Source organism: Apis florea, unplaced genomic scaffold (genome assembly GCF_048593485.1).
Source record: "Apis florea isolate Af1SG1 unplaced genomic scaffold, ASM4859348v1 contig_3798_pilon, whole genome shotgun sequence".
In the NCBI taxonomy this organism is placed as follows: Eukaryota; Metazoa; Arthropoda; class Insecta; order Hymenoptera; family Apidae; genus Apis; species Apis florea.
Genome location: NW_028256860.1, coordinates 1,371,633 through 1,399,122, shown reverse-complemented (window position 1 = coordinate 1,399,122; position 27,490 = coordinate 1,371,633). Strand labels below are relative to the sequence as shown.

Genomic DNA, 27,490 nt, shown 5'->3' with positions numbered 1-27,490 from the left:
ATATCGATATCGTTCGAGTTGTTTCGTTAAAAAAAAATTACAGACGATCGGCAAAGAAACTTTTACTTTTACATTTTGAAATTTAAAAATGTTTAAATATCGTTGATGAAGTGAAACATTGAAGATATAGTAACAGGCAGAGATTAATTTCGTTTAAATGGTTAATTTAAATGGAAATAATTTTTTAAAGAAAAAAATGTACCACTCTTTCAAAAGAAATATTCTAATATACCTTTATAACAAATCAAGCATCCAGATAAGAAACAAATAATTATTTCACAAACAAGTAAGAAAATAAATATTTTTTATAACAGTAATAAACCATAATTTCATTGATTCCTCATTTTCTACGATCGATACAAGTAACAAAAATCAATTAAATCATCAGCCACGCAAAACTCTCTTCCGTTCCATTCCTTTCCCAAGTACTTACCATCCATAAAAAATCCAACATCGATTCCAAAAAAAAAAAAAAAAAAAATCATAGAAAGAGCCCCTCAAACGAAACCGCAGAGATCGGCGGATAAAGATTCGCGGCAAAAAAAAAAAAAGAAAAAGAGAAAAGAAAAATTCCTCACGCGTGTGCCTCGACTCGGCCGGAAACGCTGACCTCTCCAATCTCGACCGGGTTCCGCGGGATCGGCGCTGGTGGAACCGGTCCCGGGATTATCGAGATGGAAATTCCGCGCTCGGCACGGAAACGTGCTCGAGAGAATCTTTGGAGCGTGTCGAGAGGAGGGAGAAACGGCACAAAGGCGGGAGAGGACGGCCGCGGGATCGTGGCGAAAGAGTCGTCGTTCCGAACTTTGATCGTAAAACAGCGCCGGACTTCTCAGACTGGCGGCGTCCGCGTTGAACGTGTGCCAGATCGGTTATGCTTGAATAAATTTACGTGTCGAACTCTCTCTCTCTCTCTCTCTCTTCCGTCCGCCATCTTCTCGCCTGAGGCCCATTCGCGAGGAGATGCGAAACGAGAGACGAGGGTGTAATTGCTGACGAGTTTCGAGGGGGGTTAAATGGAGAGTCCTGTTTTTAATCCTTGCCGCGAGAGCGTGGGCCCATTTGGTAGAATCGTAGGACGGGAATTTTTGGGAGAGTTTGCTCGAGGGATGCTTCAGAAACAATTTCGTTTGAATAATTGGCGAGGTAAAGAAGAGGCATTTATCGGTGAAGAATCGACACATTGTGGAGAAATTCGAATGAGAATGTCGTAAAAGTCGGGAGATTATTCAGCGTTCAATTATGACGCTGTCGAGTTTTCGATATGGTATGCTCTTGTATCGCATATGTTAATTATTTTTCATATAATCGATTTAAATATTTATTGTGTCGCGTTTGTATTATCTCGCGTGATACATTTACATTTACTGTAAAATTTTGTTAAAGGGAATTTTCATTATATTTTCAAAATCTTCTTCGATTTTGTGAAACAGGTGATAATAATTCACAGCCCCAAGTTCAATAATTCAGAATATTCGAGAACCTTTCGTCTAAAGCAGTTAATTAAAGGAAATTTCAATTTTCATTGCATTGTTTTTACACCATTATATAAAATATTCATTTCTGTGAAGGTGTTTGAAAAATTTTGTCATTTAGAACAGAATTAGATATTTTGTAAGCGGCGATGTGGCTGTGTTAGTATTATATTTCTTCTGGAAACACATGCAAACACAAAATTTGACAGACTTTGTTCATACCGTGTACAAACATGTTCATAAAGCAAATTTGTTGTCTCTTGTAAATTAATCGGATTGAATTACGTTAATAAAACGAAAACGATTCGAATATCTTTCACGTATTAGAATCGAGCTTCTTTGCGAGAATAATACACGAAATTTCAATTTGTTGGAGAAGTATCTCGATTGATTCATAAAAAACTATCATATACACTTCATTCATTCAATCAACTCTGTTAACATTCATCACGTTTAATTTTAGTTTGAAAAATGTTACTCGTATATCGTAAAATTAAAGAATTAAAAATTTTTCAGAAAGTTAATTAACCTTGCTCGTTTTATTTTTCAACGTTTCAATAACAGCTCGATCCCTAATCGATGGGTTACAACTTCGAGGTTGTAAAATGTTTTGCAAAAACCCATGATTATTCTTAGTTGTTAATTTTTAGCATTTGTTTATTTTGCAGTTACATCGTTTCACATTTATTAACGACATAATTACTGACTTTTTATAAGTGCGAAAAAACGAACGAAGAAAAGAAATACAGAATTATTTCCTTGCTTCTAATATCAAAAATTGATACACTATAGATATGATCCAAATATTTTTAACACCTTTCCTTCGTTAAATTTGTGCTATCCTACAAAAAAATTTGGAAAGAATCATAATGTATTTTTTCGCAGCAAAACATAATAAAATACCAAAACCAAATTCTCAAAATTAATCAAATATTATACACGTATCATAATATCATCTGTACAAACTCATACTCATCGAATTTATAATTACAATTGAAACTGACGTGACGAAAACTGATAGATTCGACGTTAGATTCAAAGTCAAGAAACGAGGTTGTTGATCGACGTTAAACCTCGACGTGAGAGATGAATTACACACAATTCCAAGTTTCCAATATGGCAATTTATTAACTCCTTCGAAACCGCTCCGCGGGAAAAATTGAACGAGCGTGGGCTGAGACAGCGCCAAGGTTGGCAAGGATCGGGTTATATCTTGTTTTCATGCACAGCGATAATTCCTCGTATTTTTTTTTTTTTTTTTTGTAAATCTTCTTTTTGTTTCGTCCCAGATTTCGTCCCAGAACGCTTGAAATTCTGTTTCAACAAGACGAGACACGATGATGTTTTGGGAGGCAAAGGCAATACGTGTTTAATTTAAATTTTATTTATATCTCTTCCGAAATATTTTGATAACAAGAGTTTTTACTAGTCCGTGTATTTTAAAAGATTTTATTTTATTGTACAAGTAATTTTAAAAAGTTTCATCATCGAATATCACATTTGTATTTCACGTTGAAAGAGAGGAGGGTATTTCCAAAGTGTAAATAAAGCGATCATTTTCCACAATAATGATGTAATCGTAGCGAATAATTTCCATCCACCTATCCGAAAACAAACTATTTCCATTGCGAGTTAATATTATCTCCGCGATATTACATACATACAAATACAAGTGAATTCCAGAACGAAACGAAACGACAGTATTTCGAATGCATCACGCTCATCAACGTTTCAGGAATGCGTGGCAAAATTTTATTATCGCGTAAAAACGGAATGTTACGCGCGCATTAACGTCGTGTTATCGCGATCCAGTTGTTGGAGGCGAAATTTTCATTACCGAAACGAAAATATTATTTGTCGCGTACGTAAGATAAATTCTCTCTACCAGTGCTCTCCGAAATCCATCACACGCGTGGTGAAAAAAATTAAAGAGAAAAAAGCAATCCGATATTACAAATATTACGTATATATTTTTCTCAAAATTAATTCGAAAAAAATAATAAACGCGTATCGCCAATAAATAGTTTGGCCGAAACGTGGCGAAGATGCATAAATGCAGCCAGAAGTTAAATCGAAGTTGGTCGTAAGGAGTCAGAGTTTAATTTACGACGGCGCAGCGACAGAACGGGCCGACCACTTTTCGTCAACGACACGCCACCGCGATGATCGCCTTCCGGCGAGCTGGCGATTTACGACGGCCAATTATCGAACTCCCGCCGACCTATTTACTTACGTCCCTCCTTAACGTCCCCGAATTCCCATAATCTCGGCCGATATCGTGGGTGTACGCGTTTCGGTCGGTGAGTCATGCACGCGATAAGGAAGTGGCTTGTAAAACGGGAGAGTTTCCGCAACAGATATTTCGAGAGTAAAGTATGCAGGCGAGTCGAGATATCTCGTAGGTATCGATCTGGAAAAATTGGAAACGCGTCAATTTTTCAAGGTTTAATTTCTTGGATGGCTATTTAATAATAATTGTAAAGGGAACAATATCTCTTTAAACCAAACTCTGTTTCTCTGTTAATAAGTTAACTAAAACGTGTTGACATTCTATTAGATTTCGTTCAAGTAAGTTCCATCTGTCGTTTTATGAACAGTATTTAAAATTACCACTGTCTTAAGCAACTCGCTGATATAAAGGAGACAATTTGAATAATTCCGCGGGAACTTTGTCCCGAAAGATCGGCGAAGAAGAGTTGTTCAATTTATAGGAGAAACGTTGCGGAATGGTCCCTTTTGCCTTCCCGCACTTCGATCCTATTTCGTCCTTTCCTTTCCTCGTCGCCGTATCTCTTTTTCTGCTACATTTCTCTGTGCTCCATCCACTCGTAGTTCGTCTTTCATTCCCTTTATCGCTTCTCGGCAAATCAAAGGCCGCGGTCGTAAAAATGGAGATTCAACGACAGGGCACACCGTATCGATAAGGAAAATCAAATTGTAATTCCTCGTACGTGTATCGAGACTGGCTGGACACGATCGATAAAACGAAGCCTCTTAACGATTTCGCGTGTAAAGATCAGCGTGTTCTATTGTCTATCTACTTTGAATAACTTTCTCCTTGAACTTTTCTGAAATGTAATTTAGAATCTTGCAGATAAACTCTTTTTACTCGTTACAATCAATGGCAATTTTGCCAAAAGAATTCGAACATTTTTTTTTTATAATCGCAATGTGGCTCGTTCGATTCGGTTCGATAATTCTTCCGCGTTGAAGCAAGAGAAAATTTCTTTGCAGTTTCTGCCTCAACGTCCGTCAATCCTTGTAAATTATTGAATCTATAAATTAATTTACAGAGTCGAGTTTACAACAAGATCTTGCTCCCAATATATGCAGATAAGCCGAATGCTTATATTTCTTAATCATTTGACGTATGTTTGCACGTGGCGCGTACAGGTAGAAGCGGAACGCCCACTGCTTGGCAATTTGCTTATTTTAGCCATTGATCTTTGCTTGAATTTAACTTATGATCTCTCGTGCCAAAATACGTAACAAAAAGGGAAAATTGTATCACTGAAAATCGAATAGCATCACTACTACACTGTCCAATCCATCTTATTTAAAAGAAACAAGAAAGAAAACAAAGACGACGAAAGTAAAAAAAGTCGATACGAATCCACGAAAAACAATACGATATAAATAGTCCTGTCTCATCTCGAGTATTTACTTTTCATTCACGAGTATTTGCTAATGCACTTTTCCACTCGATTAACACCACACTCGTGCACACCATCGACATCACGTGGGCGTCGAAAAAAAAAAAAAAAGAAAAGAAAAGAAATGAAAAGGAAGCCACAACCTCAGTCAAAAGCTCTTCCGTGTATATTCGTTATACGGGGCGGGTTGACGAACGAAAAGATTGGAGGGCATTAAAAACGTTGTCAAGGGAGCGGAGAGGAAGAGATCTCGAAAGAGAGCCGTTCCACAAACGGAAGTATGCCAGGTGATTGATGGCCGACCGATTGTCAGCGGAGGCCCCGGCGATAATTCTTCCCTCCCCCTTTTCGCCTTTCTCGACACGCGCCAGGGGTGTTAAAAATAGGGAACGGCGGAGATTAGACGGCCCCGCAGTTGTCAGACATCGGGTTGGGACGCGAGAAGTGTTCTCGAGTCGGTCTCTGTCCTTCCCCTTCCAAGCCTGTTTCCCAACCGTTTCTATTCTTTCGCGACAACCCATCCGCCGCTTTTTACCGCATAATTAAGCAGTCATTCGTCACACACGTTTCCCCACGGCTTTTAATTTAAACCCGTGATTCATTGAGGGCCAACGACGAAATAGAGCCGGACGGCGGTTGTTGCTCGAAGATTTGTGCGTATTATCTTTGCGTAAAAGATGGAAATAAAATGTGCGTGTAAATAGATTCGGAAGAGATTGGTCCGTTTCTTAATTTTTATCAGTAAATATATATATATATATATAAAACTTGATTTTTTAATAAATGTTATTGTAATTATTTCTGTTGAACAAAATGTCAGGATACAGTTTATAAAAGAACCGAGATATATCGAGAAATATTTATACAACAATTAATTTCGTTGTTTTTGATCATGGAAAGAAATTCGATAGATATAATTAAATTGTTTCCACATGAAAAATAATCTGGATCTTTAATTTTTATTGATCGAGGATGAAAATAAGTGAGAAAAATAGAAATTCGAAATTGAATAATAAAAATTCTTTTAACTCGCTTATTTTACCAAAGTAAGATAAACTTGATAAGAAACCTGGCGACAAAATCACGCGAATGCAACGAGTGGCGAATCTAAATCCAAATAAATCCAAATTGTGATTCCGAAACGCGAAGATCAACTCATAACGCGCCGAATACACATATGAACTTCTTGATCGATAGGTTAAATAATCCGCGATAATAAACGGGCCCACTCGTCGGTCGATTCAATATTTGTGCTCGAACGATGAATCAGCACTGAGAGCAAAACCGAGAACGAAGAGTGATGAGGGAGAAGAAGAAGAAGAAGAAGAAGAGAGAGGCGCAAATCGGTGAGATAGTTCGAGAATTTGATCTTTTTCTAATTAAGCCGGGATTTCGACTGATTGATCGACCAGCAAGGTCACCGTGAATCGATACCTCGTTGCCTTTAATGGGATTGAGCTGGTGTAGGTCATGGTTACCGTGAAGGTCGCCGTGGAATACGAACGCGTTACTTGAAATGATTAAAAGGTAATCTTGTTAAAACGAGTATCGAGCAATGGGAGAGGGGATATAAAAAAATGAAATTTCGTTCATAATAATATTCCACACGAAATTAACACATTTGTCACTCTTGTCTCACTAATTGAATCACGAGATGCGAAAATGATAAGATAAATAAATATATTTGCGATATAAAAAAAAAGAATACATTTCTACGGTGCAAAGATAAAAAAACGTAAAAAAGTTTTTTGAGTTTTTCACATTTTATAATAATTTTTATAATAAAAGTTTAATAGTTAAATACTGATGATTTATTAAATTAATTTGAACGAATGGAATCGTATCCAAATTTTATACGATATTAAATTGGATCAAGATTTATCTGCCGCGGGCAGAACAATTCTTTCGAGCATAATTTACTTCGACTGGTTATTTTCAGAGTAGTAAAACCGGAGAATCTGAGGTCGAGAACATCGAGAATTCCATCGATTCATCGATCCTTTTTTTAAATAGTGTCCGCGTATTTTTAGCTGAAACATTCTTCGCGAACGGTATTATATCAAATTCCAATAATCCTTTTTCGTTGCGTGCAGCGAGCGAGAATAATGTACGATCGCGATGCCTGTGTAAAAGAAGACACATCTACTAAAAATGTACAGATGTATGACGATCGAGGCGAGAGTGACGAGCGTGAAGCAGACAGTAGAAACGTTATGCATTAGTCAGCCAGTGCTACGATTACGTCATGCGTATAGATAGATTTCTTGCTCTCTCTCTCTCTCTCTCTCTCTCTCTCTGTTATAATCATGTAACATCCGAATTCAACGCTTCAAAATGTTTCACGCGAAACAAAATGTCGCGTTAAACATTTTATATACCAGTGACGAAAATTTTCGACGTTAATTTTTGATTTCGCTACAGTTTTTCGTTCGAAATAGCAAGTAACAACGACACGGTTGGAAAACCAAAAATTTTTAATTTTACGCTAAATAAAATGTAGAAAATTTTTTTCGACACAGCTGGATTATATAATATTTCTACAAAAAAAATATATGCAAGATGAATCTTGAATATTATCTTCTTAAAATAATAACCTACTACTTATATAAAATATAAATATCAGTCATATTATATAACAATAACGGTATACTAAACTCCTTCACAAATTGAAAATCCACTAGCTTCTCGCGTGGTTTCCAACGCTTCTCGATCCTTTCTCGTTTTCCAACAAACGTGCTGGCGTGCCGTTTACCGTTCCGAGGATCGAGGAGAGCCGTATTAGACGCGGCCAAGAAGAAACCGCGCGAACAATGAATGACGAGAGAGGCGCATTCTCGAAAGCGCGCATTGTCATGCTAATAGCGCGCGTACAGTCATCGATCATCGCCTCTCCTCTTTTTTGTCTCTTTTCTTCTCTCTTCCCGCTCCTTTTTTTTCGTCCGTTCTCCCGCCTGCGTGTTTCCTTAATAATGTAACTCGACCCACCGCCACCAGCTTTCGTGGCGCTGCGGTCGTTTTTCGCAGGGACGAATGGAGGGGGAAGAGATTAGAGACGAAGAAGAAGATTCAATTTCGAAGTGGCGCTTTGTGCATCGAGGCTTGGTTGTGCTCTTCGACACGAATTCTCTTCGTGGTTGAAGGACTTTTTCGATGTTATTGTTGAGCGGAAAAAGGAATCTTTTTGGGATCTCTCGTATATTCTTAACGACGCATTTGGATGGATTTTAAAATGTTACGAATCTACTTGAAACATGGGATAATAATTGCTTTATGCGAACAAGAAAGTTGTTTGTATGATTTTGGTAAAAAATAACTATTTCTAAGAATCTCTTGAAGAACGTTTGATGACAAGTTGAGGAAGAAATATTCAATAACAATGATAAATGAAAATTTTTAAGTATTCAAAATATTTAATGATAAATTAAAAGTGTAGTTAAAGAAGAAATATTTTAAAGAATATTATTTTAAAGAATATTGGATGAATTTTATATTCCAAATGTTCGTTTCTTCGAAAAACAAGGATGAATTAAAGATACAAGGAGAATAGATTGGAAGAGAAATATTTATAAATAGATATTTTATGCTTATCGAAGATACGGCTTCGAAGGAGTGAATATTTGCAATATCTGAAGAATTTTTGTTCGTTTGTTCGAATCGGAGGATGTAATTGTAAAAAAAAAAAAAGAAAAAAAGAAAAATATTGTCTGAGGAATTTTTATGCATGTAAATTATCTGGAACGAAGTTTTTATGGTGAATCGACGACGCTAGAAGAGAAATATTTGAGGTAACGTTTGAAGAATTTTATTCATGCAAACTACTTGGAACGTAATGTTTGGTGGTGGATCAAAGATGCGGTTATAAAACGACGATATTTGTAACATTTGAACAACTTTCAAGTACGCGAATTTAGAAATAAACCAGAAATTGTTTCCAAGAAAAAGAAACAAAGATTCTGATCCAAAAAGGTGAATAGATCGCACACTTACTTAGATAAACACTATTTTACAGAAAAGGTGTACTTTAAAGACACACGTAAACTTGTAATTGTATATCCTCTCTCTGCTTGGATAGTTATTTGTTTTTATGACATTTTTATTACACATTTCCTATGATTATATACGATACGAATTTTCAAGGTAGCAGAGAATTGTTTGCTCTAATAGTCAGTTCACTATATTATAAAACATTACAGGATTCGATGAAGTAAATTGCTCTAAGAACAATATTTTACATCTCTATAATTGGAACTACAGACCTTGGTCAAATAACCACGTATTTTATGTAAACGTGAATATATATAAACGATTATTGTGCAACGTTTCGATTATAGGAAAAATGTCAATTGGAAGTAAGTAAGAAAAAAGTACAAACAGAGAGCTCGTAATTAGGATAAATTATCTACTATCGTATTCACATAACGAATTGCTAATAAATGCTCAAACGTAATAGCTATGTAAATGCAATATAAAGAAAATTTCTTGAGTTAATTTGTTTCTACAAAAAGAAGAAAGTTGCTCAATCCTTTATTAATCCTTATTAAATATTTATTTTGTACACATTGAAAGAGAGATATATAAATTATAAATATTACCATGTACTTTATGTAGCGTTTGAAAATTTTCCAAATTTAAAATGCCTTATCAAATTGGAGGATCCTTCGTCTACAGAATCTTTTTTTTATTAATAAAGACAAGCCACTCGAAGCGCTGATAACATTTCACAATGACAATTACTGCTAATCGAATAAAAAAAAAACGTATTAAAAGAATCAACGCTGTTTCCAAAGATACAATTTTCTACAACAAAATCAAATCTACGCATATTTTCATCACCGTTGATAGCCACGATACGATACAATAACAAGATATATAGAACGACATAAAAATCAAATTATACGATGGTAAACAGTCGGACAGTAATGGATGATCGTGGCAACGAGCCGAAAAAATAATGTTGGACACGTGATGTAAGAGTGTGAATGTTTGTATCCAAAGTATGAAAGAACGTGTGTGTGTGAAGAACGATCGAGTGTGAAGAATGTTAAGGTCGATCTTCACTCGCAGACATTGTCCGCGAACAATTTGACCACGTCTATTAGCAATCAGACAATGTGCCGAATCGTACATCTATCTAATTTCATTCGTCAACATGTAACGCGTGACGTGTAGAAAATATGTGATATCTATCGATGGGCATCTATTTAAGATTTACACTTTATCCTTCCGTTTCATAATCTGAGCTAACGTTTAAATGTACGAATAGAATCAACGTCTTTCACATATAAACAAGAATATTTTTTGAATAATTATTGTAGCGGAGATCGAATTATTTTTTACAGTAATGACCAACGTTTCTCTGTCGAAATCTTCTTTTCGATGAATTTTTACACTCAACGAGCATTTATTTTCCTCTTTGAAAATAAAAACTAGCAACGAGAGACGGTGTCTTAAAAAGAGCGAATCGACAAGAATTTTAGAGAGCGAAGAATTATCGCACTTCTCCATCCTCGACCAAAACTGACATCGCGTAGAAGTCTAATTGCACGACAACGAACTTGTTGATGCGCAGTGTGATCCGGCAGAGGAGTACACACGCGTGGTTTGGACATCTGTGCTGGGAGAACGAGCCGCGATTTATAATTCCTTTAAAGAAGCGGCATCCTTGATTTGACGCACCACCAACATCTTGGCAAATTGTGCGATTATGCTTCGATTCATTCTCGATAATTCGAGAAGTAAGTAATTTGAAATTAAGCACAGCGATTTTTACAGCAAGCTTGTTTGAAGCAAGTTTGTTAATTTTGCGTGATGTTAATTTTACATCGAACATTTAAATTGTTGACGTTGGAGGAAAAAATAATTGGATAGGATTTAAACGGTTTCGAGACTTACTATATTATCGTAAATTATTTTAATCTTGAAAGAAAATGGACGAGTCCATTTTAAAAAATAAAAGAGAAAAATAATATCACCTTATTTTAGATATTTGTTGATACTAAAAAATGTTGATGCTAAAATACGCCCACGTGTTTTTATACAATGTGTGAATATAATGGGTTATATTGTATAAAATAATAGGATAAATTTAAAATTTTTTTCTTTCGTTCAAAAATTTAAAATTTTCCATCATTTTGCACCGCTTTAAAGTTAAACGTAGAACCTATTTAAAAGTCGTATTTTGGTAAAAAAAAATTATATGATCCTTTGTGCTTCGTACACACATAAACATTTATTAAAAAAATAAAAAATTACTCATTAATATTTTATTAGAAAATAAAAATTTCCAAATAAATATTTCTGACTTTTTGTGAAAGGATATATAATTTTTATAGGATGATGAACGATAAAATTTTTCTATGCATAATTGAACAAATCTGTTTCTTGATATTACATCTGATGAACGTTTCTAACAGAATGTAAAAGAATATTACATTAAACTTTCAAGTTTAATTACATGCAAAGATGATTATATATCAATAACTAAGATAATTTAAATTTTTAATTATTTCATTGTTGCAGCAAATAAATGATATTTCATAAAAAAAAAAACTTCTAGGACATTCCAACTTTTAATATGCAAATGTATGCATCTTATACCAGTAAGTATTGTCAATTTTCAAAAAATAAAAAATGAAAAAATCAAATAAAAAAATCGAAAAGCGCATCTTCGTTTCAAATATAATAGCATATACAATTTATCATAATAGTACAAATTAATCTAATACAACTTAGCTTTCATAGAATGAAACGAGTAATCTATAAAAGAAAATGTTTCATAATGATATTTTTTATTACGTAATAAACATATGATATTAATATTTTATTTTTCATTCTTCTTTCTGAAATTGATTGTGATTTTTCAGACTTGATCACATATGATATTAATATGTCAATAATTGTTAATTGTTCTACCGAAGATCAAACAATTTTCAAACTCAAACAAGTTTTCGTTCCAGTTTTACCTGAAAACTAAGAGCTAAATTTGAGAATGTCGAGAAATTTTTTATTATTTCGAAATATAAATTGTAATTTGACAAATATAAATTTTCTTGCACGTAAATCACATGTTAAAAACACAACATTACATTACGTCATACAATAAAAATTATTTCCATCGCATTTCCTCTCAACGAAAGCATAAATTAACAAATTAATTTCCACGTGATCTACATCTATGTAAATGATACTCATGAAAACATACACTCGTGTTTCGACATTATCAACATTTCTACAACCCTTGTCCCCTACAATTCCATAAAAAAAAAAAAGAAGACGCTGAAAGACAGACACGAAATGATAAACAAAAACTATCGTTCGTTGTACAACGCATCCTCGATTAAAAAGCACGAGGATTTTCCAAAATTCCTCTTTCTTTCTTTCTTCTCTGTCACCACAATGGAGCCGCGCGTCACTCGACACTCGAGGTAATTTCATTGTGCAGTGGACCGACGCAAATCGTAAAATTTTTCCCCGCTAATTGTCGGACGAAAATGTTCCGCACGATTCTTGCACGATGACGCACGATAATTAAATAACGAAATTCTCCGCGCTTTATTTTACAAAATTCCGTCAATAATCGCCAACCCCTTTCATCCCCTCACCGTAATGGAAATTAATCAAATTAATTCACGCGATGATGGAAGAAGGCTGGAGAATGAAAGAATGGAGACGCAGGAAGGAATCGAAGCCGTTTGATATTCGTTTTTCCAAACGAACGAGCCGGCCGGATTAATTAAATTAAGCGCCTCCCATCGTCCACGTTATTAACCTCGAATTAAAAATAGCCTGGGAATCTCGACAGCGATTCGATCTCGAGGGCCGATCGAAAAGAGGGAAAAAGGACGGGGAAAAGGATAAAGTAAGAAGGGTCGAATGGGAGAAACGAGGGCGATGACGTCGAACGCTCTTTGAAATTTCGCGTGGAAAATATCGCGTCGAGGGCTATGCCTCGTTCATGGAAAATACGCCCGGCCGATCGTAAATGTCTATCCGGCAGAGGTGGATACGAGCAGCTAGCGTGACGGTGGTTCGTGCTCGCGTCATTCGTCGAAAACGACGAAACGGTTCTACACCTGCTCGCTCTATAATTCCAAGACGTTCGTTTACATTCCAACGACTCCACGGGAGCAATATTTTTACAGAGTCGGATGGAACAGCGCGGTTTCTAACGGCTCTCCTCCATAAAGCTAATAATAAAACAAGAGTTCGTTAATTGAACGACGAGCAAAAGTAACTTCGCGTCCATTAAAATGTATTTTCATGTCGATCCGAGGCGTGCGTCCTTAACGCTTTTCAAACACGGAATGGGTAACGTTTTTATCACTGATTCGTGATGTAGGCAAAATATCGTCGATATTCCATCGATATCTTAATCTTTCCATGAATCTCTTAGCCAACTTGAAACGATTTCACGCATAAATCAAGGTGTAAAACTTTTTTATATTTTAATTATCTTATGTAATATCTTTATACGTGAAAGAAAGAAAATTTGAATCGTATTTACTATCTTATTTTTCATCGTCTTACGCTACACTTCTACTTTCCTTCTCTCTATTGTCAATTTCATAATTAATAGAAATAATTTTATTATGGAAAACTCATCTTGAACTGATATCCCAATGACTTGTTCTCACTGTCTATTCTATTATTTTATAGAAATAATTTTATTTAATCACGAAAAATCAAACTCATCTTCACTTGAACTACGATTATCAAACTCGGATTAACGCCGAAAATATAGCGCGATATAACAGACTACAACAAAATAGATTACAAGAAAAAAGATTGTCGATATTTACAGTGGAATTCGATAAAAATATAGTTAAATGTATGGAAAGATTTGCAATTACAAATAAAAGAATATCCTCGAGCCATCGTGTCCAATTTACGCGGAATTCCGATTTCCAGCTAACGATAGCGGCCAATGCGTATCATCGAGGTCACGAGAATTACCGAGTCGAACGAGGCGTTTTCCTAATCTACGATCTCCACCAACCATCACGCTACTTTCCCTTTTCGCGATTTCGAAGCCTTCGACCGCCGCGTTCAGAGATCGCAATCGCCGCGCTTTCGGTGCCTCGAACCGTCGCAAGAAAGACTCGATCGAAGAGAGTGAAAAAGGAAAGAGAGAGGAGTGAAATCAGGGAGGAGGCGTCGTATCGATCGACGTCGCGGCGCATAAATTGTGAAAACGAAGCGCGGTCGAGGAAAGCTTGAACGAGGTCAAGAAGAGGTGTAGTAACGTTTTTCGGTATCCTCGTGATAACCGCGCGATAGAACGTTCTCTTAAATTTCCCAGGTGGATCGCCGCCTCGTACTTGCTTTCGCGACGTCTTTATACGGTTTCCACGAACGAATACCTATGCGCCTTGTGCCGGCCCATTCAACCATTCGCCGCCCTCCTTCGAGAATAAGCGAGAATATCGAGGATGTCGCGGCAAAAGTGGCTGCTTCCCCCGCGCCTGTCATTTTTCATGTACGTAACTCGTGCCCGGATTTTCGAGTGGGCCAGAGTACAAGTTTCGCGGTTTTCCAGAGTGGAAAAATTGGTGTAGCAACGCACGATCATTCTGACGTTTAATCTTGGTCGGAGGGAAGGAACGATAGGTTTCGTGGAAAAATGTGTTTGGGGGGAGGGGGGGTTTCCCCATCTTTCTGTGTGAAATTATTATTATTATTGGCATTGGACGATATAATTGTAGTCAGAAAGTAGTAAGTTGTAATTCGATCTTTCTTTTGTATAGATTGGCATTCTAAACTTTTCGAATTTGTTCGAATTCTTGTTTTTTTTTTTAAAATTAGAACGGGGAGCATTTTTTATCGACGAGTTATTGCTCTTGTAAATCGCACGAGAGTATTTTTATTTACACGGAATTTTCGCCAAGGGCGAATTGTTTTGAAAAAAAAATTCGATTCTACGATTCTAATTTGCATTTGGAACAAGCATGGATTCAAATACTTTGCTCAGCGAGGAATGGTAAAATTTGTGGGTTTCGGATCGGAATTATAACATGATCGTTATTTTTAGGGAAAATAAAGTGATATTCAAACAGCGCACGATTCGTAATGATAATTTAATTCAGAAAGCATTTTTCATCCCTTCACTTTTATCCTTTCTACAGAGTAGAGATATTGTTTCGCGTGACAATGACAAGTCTAACGATTGTGAAGTTAGAATCAAACCATGGAACAAAGTTTATCAAACTATCGTTCGTCTCTCGTGGGGGAGAGTTGCTATCTCTCTTCCAGAAACATGACACTGAAAGCGTAATGGAAGAGAGAATAGACTTCGAGAACTCTTAACAGTAAAAAAAAAAAAAAAAAAAATCAATCAAATATCACGAATCAAAGTTAAAGTTAATTTACATTGCTAAACAATTATACTGCTTGACCAAATTAATATATTATTTGAATATAAATTTTCGAGTTTTCAATGATACTTTAATCCTATTCTAAAAAATTCAATTTATTTTTAATTAATTCATTTCTTATTATTATTATTATTATTATTTCAAAATGCCATACTTAATATTTCAAGAATCAGAAATAATATCAGAAATAAATCAATTAACTTCGTAATAACACTTATTAAAACTAAGAAACAAAATTATTTCAATAAATATTATAAATTAAAAAAGTTCATAAATCTTGATCTAATATATCTTTCAGAAAATAACAACAGATTGATCGTTCTTCTTACACATTAATATCTGAACTATCTATCATAATATCCTAATATGTTATACATACTCAGAACACCTTTAACATAATTTAACATTTTACTAAAATTTAACTAAAATTAAAATTTTACTAAATGCATCGATATATTCGCAATCGCGAATACCGCCATTTTCAAAGATTCGTTGTATCAATTTCAAAACTTTAAATTCTCTTTGCAACTCAAAGCCCACCAATAAACCATGAAAGAGCAGAAACGAGAGAGCAGGTTCACGTAACACAAATTACGGTATCCAGGAGTAAAACGCGTGCCATTTATCGTTCTCGCGCCGTCTCGTTATTAGTTTTGACTCCAATGTCCAGAGATGTGGCGGATCGCAGTTTGCGGTCGGTTAACGATGGCAAAAAGCTCGAGCTGACACTCGAAAGAAAAGGAAAAAAGAAAAAGGGGAAGAGAGGGAGCGCGAAAGAAAAACAGAGAGAGAGAGAGACGTACAGAAGCAACAAGGAGGAGAAGAAGAAGAAGAAGAAATAACGAAGCGTGTCGAGTAGTACGCAGGAAGAGGAGCCCGCACATAAACGCGTGCACCAGCGCCACGAGGGACGAGCGGTGACTCCCGACGGTATTTATATAGAGGCTGGATTGTCGCCAAAATGCTAGAACCGACCCTATCCATCGTCAAAAACACGGCACACCTCTCTTCTTCCACTTGATTCTTCTTCTGCCTCCCTCCACCGTCTCTCTTATCTGCTCCTCGACTTCTGACTTTCTCGGTTTCTTGGCCGAGGAGCTCGACACCTCGATCCTCGACACAACCGTACGATAACCAGAAGAGGGGGAGGGATCTATCTGGGCGGCAGTTTTCGCGGGATCTTCAACCGCACCATGCTTTATTTGTCAACCACTTTGTGGCAATGTCCGCCCGTCTAGAGAAATTAGAGGCGTGCAACGATGACGAAGGTGACCATGCATCATAATATCGTATTAATATCGTTGATGACACTCGGTGCCACCAACGGTGTCGCTAACTTGTAATACATTGTGTTAGCTTCTTATCCAGGCGGGAATATTTAAAATGGAATTTCTTGAAAACTTGGACGATTCTCTCAACGTGTGTGTTCCGTTCTGTCGTTTATCTAAGATGGTAGAAAATTTAATTTGCCTAACGTTGTATTCTTATCAATCCTTTAAGAATGTATTTGATAATTGGGCTTTCCAAAGAAGAAAATAACACAACAATTTAAACAGAATCGATGAAATTGTCGATGATCTTCATCTCTGAGCGATTTCTTAGTCTGACAAAGTAACAAACGTTAAAACTTGATTATTTTATGGTTTGAAGTTTTATGTTATCTCAAAATCATCACAAAATTGTGGTTTTGTGAAACAAAAATAATATTTTAAGAATTGATTTTTTCCTCATAAATTAGTGTTATATCAATAAATCTACATAATGTTTTATATAAAATGGAATTATTATTAATTTAGATTAAAATTCTCAAAATATTCTTATCAAAAATATCAGAAACTAATTATTTTATCTAACCTCCTTTAACAAACGAACAAAAGAGTCTACATTAAATTGCAAACAACGTACAGAAATTTCATTTCAGCAGTTTACTCATCACGATATTAATAAACTCGTGACACTAAGCAATCAAATATAACGATATTTCCAATTACATCAGCATCAGTCGTGTACAAATTTGTAAATTCTTGGCGTGTATCGAAAGAGAAAAAGCGAGGGAAATTCAAAGAAAGGCGTTTATTTTTAAAGGAATCTCGAGGAGAAGAATATCGTCAAATCTATTCCAACGGTGAATATATCTGCACAATGCACATATACTGATGAATAGAAAGATTTCATAGCAATGACTATTTCGAGGATGGTTCTATCGGTTACCAAGAAGAGGATTTTAAGTTTCGGATGGTCGAACGATCGACGTGCGATTTTGCGATTTTATCGGAATTCGAATTTCCTTGATAGTAATAGGATTCGTTCCTTTTTTGGTTTCTCTTTATCACTTGGCGAGAAACGAATAAGTTCGAATGACAATCATACAACACAGTCCATTTATGGTTCAAATTAATGTAATTCGTTTTGTTTTTTAAATTTGCATCGACATTAAAAATCATTCTTCACGATATGAAGAATAATATTTCGTTTCTTTCCTTAAACCTTACGTGTTCTGAACGATGGAATGAGTGTAATTGGATGATTTTTAAAGTATATAATTACAAAAATCGTGCAATTATCGTATAACCAGAGTTATAAAATGTCCATTAAATGTCATTGTAACAAAGATATATACGGTTTAAGAGAAGCGAGATGTTAGGAAAAAATCAAATTGGAACAGGAAGCTTGCTCCCTTCCTTTTCTAGAAGAGGAAGTTGCATCGTGACACGGAAGTGCACGCGACAATGGGCTCTTTTTAGAAATTTCCCTCGCGCCAGTTCCGCTCGGCGAAGTTCGAGTTTAATTTCGTACGCTGCTCGTGGTTCTGGCTCATATTCGGAAACATTCGCGCAAAATTTTCATCGTACCGTCTCCGATACGCTGCTAAACGCGCACGAAGAAGCACGAATGACTTTTGATACGCCGTCTGAACTCGCGAAATGTTCGTTCGTGCGTGTTCCTGCACGACGAAAATGTCTTTGCCGCTTTAAGTGTTTGCAAATGTTCGCCAACATCCAGTCCACCTAGTGAATACAGAGAGTTTCGTGTACGATTAAAAAATTCGCGAGAATAACTCGCCCAAACTCATTTCCAGACACTAATTTTAGTAGAGTAAAGTTTTACGTTTTTGTAGAGAAAAAAATGTCACTTTTCAGTAAAAAAAAAAAAAATTTTAATTATACGATTAAATTTATGGTTTAAATAAAATTCAATAAATCAGAGATTCATCTTGGAAAGAAATAGTTAGAATTTTTTATAGAAATTTGTTTTGTTTTGTTTTTTTCAACTCATGTTTGAACGCTCACTTATGATTAAACTTAATGTACCAGCTTTAAGGAATAACTCAAAAAATGATGAAAAGGAATCTAGGAAAAGATATAATTCAAAAAGGGATAAAAGTTTGAAAAGGGGATACAAGATTGATGGAAGGATGCAAGTTAAACTATTTCTGAATAAAACTCGAGAATTATTTTTTATTAACAAATGATTTCAACGAAATATCTTCTTGCGAAAAATAATTATACCTGTAACTCTCGAGAGTTTTATTTTCAAATTTATCTCTGGATAATGGAAGTTTTGGATGATTAAGATCCCAAATAATCACGAATTGGTCCATTCGTTAAACTAAATAGTTATTTGTTTTCGTTTACTTTATAAACGTTGGATAGAAATGATAAAAATGTTTGAATATTGTTAAGATATAATTGATAACTAATTCATAATCTTGTTACTATAACATTCGAATTTCTTCTTTATCAAGCATTTCAAATCATTTTAGATGCAACTCGTTTTAGATTATCAATTGTGAAAACGGTTGATAAAACGACTTTAAAGACTCGAGTAAATAATTTGTATTTGTCAGCAAAAATAATTTACCACTCGCGAATATCAATGAAGATTCCATCTAAGATATTCTCGCTTCAAATAAAATAAAAGATTTGAAACGATAGTACAACAATGAACCAATAATCCTTACAAAAAAAAAAAATAAATCCATACATTATTCCAACCACAGAGAAAGGAAAAAAAAATTCTCATTATAAGTTAAACATTACAAGTCAGCAAACAACGTCATAATTTCTCGCCAATTTAACACCGATTCCCTTTTTTCGCACTAGTTGCAAACTTTCGCTCTCATATAGTATCTTTCTCTTTGCTCGCCAGCAAAAAATTGTTCATTAGCACGGCTAATTTCCACGATATTATTATTATTATTATTATTATTATATTTCAGTCGAGCGGATACAACGATATTCGTCGTTGAATTGCCAGCTTAAGTAGCCAGTTAGTACAAGCCGTAAGAACGTCATGATAAGTTCGAGCAAAGTAAGTCGGTTCTACGGTTCTAACAATTAAGAGGATCGTTAAAGCGAAGATATCGCGCGCGCTTTAAAACGATCGTCAACCGGCTAAGCGATAATCGTAAAAGAATACGAGTGGGGGACATTAGCGGGAGAGGAAAAACTCGTCATTTTGTACGCACGATCGAGCAAGAGATCGAGAAAAAAAGTTTAGACGAGATTATTGTTCTCGAACGACAGGCTTCTCGTCGAACGTGCGCCCCTATTTCTGCGTGAAATTATTACCTTGGCTCGAAACGTGCTCGACTCCTAGCGTTAGTTTTCCCGCTCGATGCATTTCTTCGCGTATAATGTCGAAGAATATAACGACGGGATCAAGTTATACAGTTATATATCTAGTGATATCCAAGTGAAATTCAACATACGATATTTCATTGTAATTTTAACATTTTGATATCGATATTGATATTGGGAGATACGAGTGAAATAATATTTTTAGATATTTTTGGTAATAAAAACATCAACATCAACTTTCGTTGATTGATAAAATTTCTTTTAATACGATACAGAACAGTTCCAATTTTTTTTTTTTTTTTTTTGTATAAATTGGTTTATTAGATTCATTTAGTGCAGAAGCTTTAATTTTTTTTTCTAAATTATATTTTTCAATATCGAAATGTTGATAGAATAAGAGTTTAGCTAATTCGCGCAATAATTATGATATTTGGATAACGATATATCGAATATTATAAATTTAAAAACAAGTATACTGTTTAACGCTTAACGAATTAATTCTTTTGTATTAGATATACGATTGTATATTTCAATTATATTATATTAAAAATAGATGCAGATAGTAGGATACACGCAAGAAATAAATGTAATTATTAGCTCATTTCTCAAAGCACACTTCAAAATACTTAGTCTATCGATATTCAAATCTACTTATACGTTATATTTGATAATCCAATCAGTATTTTCGAATGATCGACGTTGAAGCTATCGTTGTTTTGCACCAGTGTTACAGTTCCAAAGACAGCTATACAGATATAATTATCTGTCCGGCCACATCTATCCGTACGCGTCTCCTATTTGCTGCACGCGAGTTAATGGTTCAATAATTATTTTACGACACAATTACATTTCTCGATTAACGGGAAGAAACGAGCGATGCAAATATATATTCGACGAATTTATCCGAAGTTTTAAAACGTGTATTGTACGAGAAGGATGTCAGAGAAAATGCGATTAAAAGATTCGTAAAGACAGAGTGTAAAGTTGTAACTCGTAAGGATACATATTGAATGTGGAGTAAGGAACACCAGCTGATGGAATTACGCACAGCAAGGAAATTCTAGCTTCGAAGTTGGCTCGAGAGTGTTGATGCAATTATTCTGAACGAACATGTTGCACGAATATATTCAGAAATTGAATGATAAAATGTTTGTACATTTTATATACTTTTGAAATTCATTTAGACAAGAATATTGTTGCGCCTGTTTAATTTAATACAAGTATTACGTAATGATTTTTTGAAACCAGAATACAATATATCTCTATCGTATACATCAATCTTTACCACGCATAACTTTAAAAAAAAATCGGATAAAATTTGCACTTTCTTTCGCGTATATACTTCCCCTTTTATCGCAACGAGAAACAATCGGGATCGTGACGAAGGGGCCAAAATTAGCCGTACACTGATACATCCAGCGGTAATTTGCAATGCAGTTGTCTAATGTCGCGGCGCGCTAGCCGTTACGCATTGTTTCGCATCTGCGATTTCGTGACAGGACATTCGTTGGCAAACCACGAAGACCTCGAGACGGTGTTAGCGGTGGCGCACGCTAACTTGATTAGGCTAGCAAGCTGGCGCTTTGCGCGATTTTACGTTATACACCGGCCCAACGTTTCGTGTCCCCCGCTGACACGCCACGTTTCCACCAATGATTTACGACGTGAGGCATACCGTATTCGGCGAAAATTCGAAAAAATCGAACGATCCTCGCCCCAGTTTCCCCCGAATACGAAAATAGAAGCGTAAACAAGGAAAAACTTGGGAAGAGCTAATCGGGGAAAGTAATTGCTTGCTATGCGATTATTTATTATTATTATTGTTTAATTCATAGTTAAAATTCGAGGTGCATCGAGTTTTGTTGTGAAACAAATTGTAATTTGGTATTAGATTTAGAAATAACAGGATGGAATAATATTTATATTAACGATTGTTGTTTATCAATGATATTTAAAAAGAAAACGTGAGTGGATTCAAGGATTTCGTTAAATTTCTACTTGAATTAATTTAGTAAGTGTAATAAAATTTGAAAAATTTGTTCGCAAATTTCGACTAGTATTGTTTCTTTTCTCACGGAGCTCGCGTCTTTGAGTTGGAGTTGCGAGAATTCACTGTCAGCCAGAAACTAGGACGATCATTTGGACGCGTTAATTAAAGAACCCGAGATTTATCCGAACTAATACCGATATCAATCAGCCTGATTATCGCGTGCGCATCGAATGGTACAGAAATATCCAAAGACAAGAAACGAGAACAGCTGTCGATGCTTGGCCCCGATGCGTTCAACTATGACGTTGAACGCACGTGACAGCCGTATGTCACGCACATAGTCGTCGCTCTTTTTCGATTTCAAATCCGTCCGTACAACTGAATCCAGCGATTCTCAGCGAGTCAAAGAGAGAGAAAAAAATAATGAAATGGTGCGCATCCAAATCTATTGGATCTCGGCCAAAGGAAAAGATACTGTGGCGCGATATCACAGAGGGGATGGAGGGAGGAAGGGGATAAAATTGAAGCCAAAACTCGAAAAATCCCGTGAACGATAATGGAGATATGCACGAAATTTTTTCTTTTTTTTTTTCTCCTCACCTGATACTTTTTACCCTCGATAACGAATAAATAAGCTTGACATCCGTGATTGCTATTCATAAATCAAAGTTAAAGTTCTTAACACTAACTTCTCAACTAATTAGGCTGGATAAAATTTATAGAATACGGAGTGAAATACGCATTTTAAGGATATAAATTTTAATACATATCACAACTCACGTCTTCGTTCGACAATTATTCTAATCTTCCCCCCTAAACTTACTTTTACTCTTTAGCATTATTATTATTTTTACCGAGGCAAACATCGGCTAGTGGGGGAATATCAATATTTTATTTATACCCGTGTCAAAGCAGTAATTATAGCTATCCGAGACGGTGTGTACACTTCATTGAAAAAAACTTTTTTTAATTTCGATTCCTCCTTTCTTCCGTTCCCCATTGAAACATATCTATACACGCAGACATCAGTGCACAAATGTATGTATATACATATATACATTTCCGTGACTTCAAACGAATTGTTCGCGACGCTTTCGAGCCCGAATATTAAACGGTTTGTATAATATAAGCGAAGCAATTTTCGATAAAAAGCGCGGATCTCTCGGAAAAACGGCTCTCTTATTCCAGCTTCACGTGCACGTGATCACCGCCCGGGGCGCGGGAATTATTTTTTAGAATTATAGCGGAAGAGATTCGCAGGGAGAGGGGGGGTGGTGTGGAGGCGCGGCTCAACTCTGTCGAAGCTGCGGGTTAATTCGAAACGATCGGCGAATCTGCACGCTCGATAGCGAACGAAGAGAAAGAGAGGGAGGGAGGAGGGGAACGATTCATTCGGCTCTTTTATTCCGTTTTCTGCGCTTTTTATTCGAGCAACATCGGATTTCTCGCCTGTGGCGAGGCGGTAACAAGTTCTGTCAATTTCCACTCGTCCTCGCTGAATATTGAAATGAGTCAAAGCGATGCGGAAATGTTTATCACGATGGATAGGAAAGGGGGAGGAGAAGGAGGAGGAAGGAAGCAAGCAAACGGAAAAGCCCCGCTAATCCGAGGCTTTAACCCGTGGAGTCGGAAATGAATCGAGAGTAAGATTTCCGATATAATGGAAGGAAAAATAACGACGGGATAAGTTGTATCCGCTCTTTCCGATCCCCATTTCGCATTTCGTTCTATATTTTCGTGATCGGTGAACGCGTTCGGCTTTCGAGTCGAGCTTCCTCTCTCCATCCTCTTTCCCAGAACTCGGGAAGAAAAGTGTACAGCTCGATCAAGGACAGATTGAATTATTTTCACGTTATGAAAAATAAAAACGTAACGAAATCGAAACGTGATAATTAGCAGAGTGTATTTTTCGATTCTTAATATCGCCTCGTAATTTGTATAAATTAATAATAATGACTTGTATTGAACTTATTTATTTTATATTGTTAATTTGACGAAAATGTATGAATTTGTCGTAAAATGTACTTAGAGAAACTACGATACATTTCGTACAATATCGTTTTCACATACGATGCTTCATTACAACATATATATATATATATATGTATATATATATATGTGTGTGTGTGTGTGCTACCAATTCCTGAAATGTATCGTATATAACGTATTCAAGCGGGTATATCGAGATAAGAAAATAGAATGAGTTATAAACTGTATCTCATGAATAGAAAACGACCGCTTTAACGAAGAGACGTTGATCCATTCCGCAGAGAGAGAGAGAGAGAGAGAGAGTTACAGGGCAAATAATTGCACGATTTATTGGATCGTTGTCGAATAAAAAATAAACATCTATACTTTCAAAGGGATCGAGCTTTTAATAAAAAAAAATTAATTTACTTCACTACGCAAGCTTCGCCTTTAATTGATAATTGTTCTATGAGTAAGTTCCAGAATCTGTTGCCAAAGATTATGCAATAAATGGTATAGCGTTCAAATATACATGTAGTAAGAATATAGGGAGGAAGGTATATAATATTAGTGTTAATTTTACTGGAAGATCATAGACAATAATAATCTCGAATTAGAGGAGAGAAATATATAAAGGAAAATGTATTATAGTATACGATAATAATACTCTTGCCAATAGCAAAAATAACCTGAACATACACGATTCGATCTGCCTTAAGTTATACGGTTCGAGATGAATGAATATAAGGTGTAGTTAATAAATTGCAAACATTATTACCTATCCCGATACAAATTTATCTTTACTTGGATTCAACTTGAAATTATTATCGGAAGAAAATCTATATATCGTAACAATGATTGCTCTGCAAATTTAATCCGATCCCTTTGACCTTTTCGATCCACGGCGAGTCAAATTTAAATCAGTATCATCTTTGAAAATTGTACGTATTACAAATCGTATATAATTAAGGGAATTATAAAGTTTCCATAAATCGTAATAAAATCAAAATTTTATTTCCCTCGAAAAAGTATCGAGGAATTCTACATCTTAATATTACAGAAGCGAGAAACTGTGCAGTAGATTCGGCCAAAATTGTCAGACAACATCGTCGCATCGACTGCTTTTTCTCTCTCTTTCTGAGTTATGAGTCCATATAAAATTCCTCGATCGCACGCAATTTGACATTTTTTTTTGCAAGAGCAAAGGAATTTTTTTCAAATTCTTCGGCAATCGAAATTTCCACATATCCACGAATCGAGATAATGTTAACGCGACGAGAAATGCATTTTCATTCCAAATTGCATCCTCTCGATTCCTCTCCATTGGAATCTCGCGATTTCTTCCCGCGGCAGCGGAAATTCCCCGTAAATATTCGGCGACGTTTCAATTCGTTTCGACACGGAGGCCGTGTACGAATGTTCGAGTGGCCGCAGCTAATGCCCGTCAATCAGAAACGGCACGTAGTAGCCGCGATAAATAAAAGTGTTCCCCCGCTGGTGTGTATATTTACCGGTGACTATTTTAAAGCGCCACGCGCGCAAATACACGCCACCGACGAGGAAGTCGTTGATGCGCTCGCTGAATGAAGAATGCAACTAATACCGGGCCCGTGATTGCGACACGGATGACTGATATTCCGTAATAATTCAGTGGTCGGTGATCTCCAGTTCGAATTATGGACACAACGGAATCGTCTATTTATAAGTAATATAACGTAACTTGAAAATATTTCCAACGCGATATAAATGGAGGACACGTCTTTTTGTGGGTGGAAAAAGTATTATTAAGCTTTACGAGTTGGTTACGATTGTAATTAACAATTGACAAATTTGTTGAGCGGTTTTTCGGATAACGATTAAAAAATTTAAATGATTTTTTAAATACAGCGAAAGAATGTAAACATCGTTAGATATGCTGGTTCAAATATCATTATAATATTCATTCGCTGTTCGATTGTTTGAACAATTAAATTTCGAATAATCGACGTTCCATTGTATTGTGAATGAATTATTTATGGGTAATTGTGATGTATATTTTCAAAATGTATAGTTGGAAAATAGTCATTAATGAAAAAAACGTATTGTACAAATTTATTCGCGGAGGAAACGAGCTCTTCTGAGAATACAAATATTTCGTGCAGACATGTAAGAACAAGAAAAATACTTGAACTTTTATCTCTTCCAATCCTCTCCCCTTTTACGCAAAACTTTATGACTCGTTTCTCTAAACTACCACATCTCTACGCGTAGCCACACCAAAATTAGTACAACTTTTATTATCTTTAGAACGACGAGCCCACCACGTTATAAATTGCGCAAAATAAATGACGTCACTTAATGTTTACTCAGCGTTTGTTTCCTCGACAAACAATACTACTATTGTCATCCTACTCCTAAACAACTATTTATATCGTAATCCTCTCCTACTCTATCTCCGCATCAATATTAATATATATATCAGTAATATTTATCAATAATACACTATCGACAAATTAAACCAAGATCCGCCATATTCGAAGCGAGTCGACCTATTTGTCCCTTCTTCTCGAAGAGAACTGTACACCTCTCGAAAACGAGAGCGCGAAGATTGTTGGGAAGCCGATGGCATCGCGACGCACGCCGAATCCCGGTGGCGAACCTTTAATTAAAATCTTTCGATCCGAGGGGACAAATCTCGGCAGCCTGAAATGAGGCGAAACGGCTGTAGAGGTACGCGCGAGTAACGTCTCATTAGGTACAGATTGACCTAATTACGAAAGGAAACGTCTGGCGCACTCGAGTAGTCGTCGCATCTCGTCTGCAGTTGGTGCGTTGCCTGCCTTTCCGTGTAAAATTGGAAATCGTTCTCTATTTATAGCGCTTTTCCGATAGGGTCACCGAAGCCGGACAAATATGGAACAATGTACGGAGCAACAGGGAGTGTGAAACGTTCCGTCGCGTTCCCTTTTTGTTTCCACCTTTTCTCCCTTCTCCCATCCATTTCCACTTCTCCCTCTCTCTCTCTCTCTATCTCGTCTCTTTTTCTCTCGTTGCGAGGCGCGTTATTATTTTTACGTGCCGCTCCACTGGCAACCTTGACTCTGTATCGATCTGAAAAAGACACGAGTCACCGAACTACGTCTCGCTCGAACTACGAAATTTTACGTGACGGGTATTCGCGCCACCGGAAACAGCGTAAACAGTAAATCCGCCGGACGCCAGAGACGACTAGCCGTTACGACTACTCACAGAGTCTCTTTATTCGTTCCATGGTTTTGCGCTTTCACGGAGCCAGAGAGGTACTGGTGGAAAGCGAGTTTCGTTGTTACGCGCCGTCGAACCGCGGAACGAGCGTTCGATTAATCACTTCCCGCTTATTCGAACACGCTCGCCTCGATATCGACTTTTCAGAAAAGAAAAGCGATACGATATTACGCTTTGAAATAAGTAAAACGGATCGACACGTTTCGAGTTC

General features: G+C 36.2%; 1 protein-coding gene across 5 annotated transcripts in view; it reads right to left on the bottom strand.

Annotated features, from left to right (window-relative positions):
- Positions 1 to 27,490, bottom strand: part of LOC100872588 (uncharacterized) — a 607,316-nt gene that overhangs the window by 315,748 nt on the left and 264,078 nt on the right. The window lies entirely within an intron of this gene.